Source organism: Protobothrops mucrosquamatus, unplaced genomic scaffold (assembly GCF_001527695.2).
Source record: "Protobothrops mucrosquamatus isolate PMUCROS unplaced genomic scaffold, P.Mucros_1.0 scaffold1940, whole genome shotgun sequence".
NCBI classification, from domain to species: domain Eukaryota; kingdom Metazoa; phylum Chordata; class Lepidosauria; order Squamata; family Viperidae; genus Protobothrops; species Protobothrops mucrosquamatus.
The window spans coordinates 211399-215242 of NW_015388061.1; positions in this window are offsets into that span (position 1 = coordinate 211399).

A 3844-nucleotide genomic window follows, 5' to 3' on the forward strand; every position below is an offset into this window, starting at 1 on the left:
TTAATATGGAGAAGATGGATTGTTTATATTTAAAATAAGCATAGAGTGGTGGAATATAATTTAGGTTTTTAGTAAATTTGCTCTTTTTTTTTAAATATTTTACCTACTCATGTAGAATAATGTACTTTGTGGAGTTAGAGATATTAATACCTGTTTACTTATATCTGAATATTATCCTGGGATTAGGTTTGGGAAGTCCTGGGGGGTGGGGGGTTTTTTCATATAACATTGTGTAACACTTGTGATGTTTTTTTTTTATGATGAAAAATAATAAAAATCTTTAAAGAAAAAAAAAAAAACATTGAGGCCTGCACTGCAGGACAGGCATAGAGCACCGGTTGGATCGCCACATGTCTGGCGGCCGCCATTTTGTCATCGGCTTATTTCATTGTTTCTTGCACAACTCCTTCATAGTTAATAACAGAGGAGTTCCAAATCAAAACAAAATTTCTGGTACTGCCTGTGGCTGGTTCTCACTTTCCACCCCCTCTTTATTCTGGAAAGCAGACATTGCCCCTGGCAATGTATAGTGTCTATTTTCAATAGTGTATTTACCTGTTTTCATTGGGAGTTGGTCTCCCCTTGCCTATCACTAAGTCCTAATCACAACATACTGAGACACACAGGGACTTTCTCCACGGAGCTATATACTGGTCTTACCAGTTCTGAAGATTCTTATTGGGCCTCAGCTCCTAGCCTGTTTCTGACCCACCCTCAGACTTGTTCTGAAGAGTCTCAGGCCTAACCTATTCATAGGTCTCCAGGTTAATCTTCCAGCCTTCATCAGCCTGGTCATCCCACCCTCAGTCTTGTGCTGAAGGGATATAGGCTGACACTCCTTGGCGGGGGGGCGCTTTTGGTTCTGTCCAGCCTTTGCTACCTGGTTATCCCACCCTCAGACTTGCGCTGAAGGGATTCAGGTTTTCTAGCAAGGAGTCCATACTGGTTTTCCAGTTCCTCTGTTCTCATTGCCTGCTACAACCCATCTTCAGACTTGTGCTGAAGGGTTCTCAGGTCACAATACCTCTCACAAAGTTTTAAAAACAGGGGTGTTCCACAGGTTTTTCTTCCTGTTTTTCATTCAAGACTGTTTCTTGCTACCCCTTTTTCAGTCTTCACTATAGGAGAGCAATGGCGGAAGAGACACAGCCTGACCTGGTTCTGGCGCCAACCAGCCCTCCAGCTAAAAGGAGGCGCAAATCGCCAAAGGCTGAGGTAGCTGGCAAGCTCAAGGCCAGGGCAAAAGCTTTGTCCAGTAAAGCTCCATCCAAAAGGGCTGAAAAGGAGGCTGCCAGGAGACATCAGGCCCTAGAGAGGCAGATATCCAGAGCTCAAATAAGAGTCTTCACTCTGTGAGGAATGGTCAGAAGGTATAGAACAAATGTAATCCGGAGTGGTGGATTTACGTTGGGAAGGTGTAGAGTGTTGAGATCTCTGAAGATAAGAAAGACAGTCTAAAACCTGCATGAGCATAGATTGTAATTGTTCCGGAGCAATCGCCTGTGACTGCTCGGTACGGAGACCGGCAGCCGTGGGCGTGAATGTAGCCGATGGAGAATGGTGAGGGGTAATTTGAGTAGCCCCCCATGATGGATTTGGATTGGGCGGCATGGGACCAACCGTTAGAGATTGAGAACCACCCTCAGGAGACAATGGCCTGTGTACCTGTGAAATTGTAGTTACCTGGGGGCTGAACGGAGAGGTCCCAGGAGGTTCAGGAACAACCGGTACCTGTTGTGGTGAAACTGCCTTTCTGACATTGAGGAATCACGGGGAGCAGCCTTATCAGAGGATGAAGGGGATCCTCAAGAGTCATCTCCTTTTGTGGGGCTCTTTGATCCCGCCCTGTTCAAAACTATTCTAACCAAGGCCACGGCTACATCCCAGATAGCGCCAGAGCCTGACCCAGATCCTACCCCTTCCACCAGTCAAACTGCAAATCCTTTTTCGCTGAACCCACGATAATTCAAAAACACATTCCCTGTCCTCCCATTTTTACCAATACTGTAAAAAAGCAGTGGACTAATCTGGGTCTCTCCCCGGCACCTGGGTCCTCCGACAAGAAGCTGTTCAGCGTGGCACCATCCCTAACTAACCTTTTGGAGGTTCCCTCCGTTGACACGTCCCTCACACCTATCTTTTCCAACACCACTATCGCTGGGGATATGGCAGAGGCACTAAAGCCAGAGGACAGAAAATCGGAGTACTCTCTAAGGAGAGCACATTAGGCGTCAGGGTGGGCGGTAAAGGCGTCCACGTCGGCCTCTTTCTTTTCTCGTTCCTCTATCACTTGGCTCCAGGAGCTTCAGGATTTGATTCCACAGGATCAAGTTCGAGCCCATCAAACATTGGGAAAATTGTTAGCGGCTGTTGAGTACACAGCAGATGCTACGCTACATGCCGCCCGTTTTTCAGCCAGAGCAATAGCAGCTAATATCTCTGCCAGGCGCCTACTTTGGCTTAAGCAATGGAAGGCGGATTTGAAATCTAAGGGTCGTTTGTCCACCGCTCCTTACGCTAGTGGAAAATTGTTTGGAGAAGCCCTGGAGCCATACTTGGTAGAGAATAAGGACAAGAAAAAGGTTTTGGCCCACCAAGGAAGGCGAGCAGATAGAAAGCCTACCCCTTTTTATCGCCATCAGGGATTCAGAGGCAATACCCAGGGCTCCACTTGGTCTCAACCAGCACGTTCCTTTACCCCGAAATCGGACCGGCAGGCGGAACATTTTGGAAACAAGCCTAGGCAACAACAGCAATCTAGGCAGCCTTTTCGAGGGGCGGGGGGGCCGTCCCTATCGGAGGAATAAGTTTCATCTCTTGCCCAACGCCTTCAAACCCGTCAAAACGGGTCCTTATGAAGGAGGCCATTACCCATCTTCTCACAATAAGAGCAATAGAACCGGTCCCTCCCGATCAATGGGGACGAGGTTTTTATTCAATCCTCTTCATAGTTCCGAAGGCCTCGGGAGGATGGAGGGCCATTCTGGACCTAAAACGATTAAACTCTTATCTGATATACAAAAAATTCAAAATGCAAACACTGCATTCCATTCTGGCCAGCATACGGAAGAACGACCTCCTCACGTCCATCGACCTCAAGGAGGCGTATCTTCACATTCCAATTTTTCAACCACATCACAGATTTCTCAGATTCTGCTACGGATCTTATCATTATCAATACAGAGCACTTCTGTTTGGCCTTTCATCCGCCCCGAGGGTCTTCACCAAGATCCTGTCGGTCCTGGCAGCCCACCTCAGACTAGAATCCATTCGGATCCAGTGTTATCTGGACGACATCCTCATACAATCAGGGTCAGTCCAGGCTGCACGGTCAGAGGTGGCCCGCACAATAGAGGTACTCCAGGATCACGGATTCTTGGTGAATTTCCCCAAATGCCAGCTGACTCCGTCCACACGGCTTCTTCATCTCGGAGCAGTAATAGATACGACTCAATGCATGATCTATCTTTCACCGGACCGCATAGCCAGTCTCAGGGCCCTTGTCCGCCTGGTGCAAGGCACCAGGTCGGTCTCACTCCTCACTCTTTCACAACTCTTAGGCAAGATGATCTCTTGCATTGCCATCGTACCCTGGTCCAGACTTCATTCAAGAGCCCTGCAATGGTTCCTCCTTCCCTTTCAGAGAAGGAAGTTAACATCCTCCAACATATTGGTGCGGTTGACTCCTCTAGTAGCACAGTCACTCCACTGGTGGCGTTCTCGAGCCATCAACAAGGGCTCGAAATTCAGAGAACAGTCAAGGATAGTGCTTACCACGGATGCCAGCCTTTTCGGCTGGGGGGCTCACCTCCAGTCTCAAATTGCCCAGGGGAGATGGTCCAAG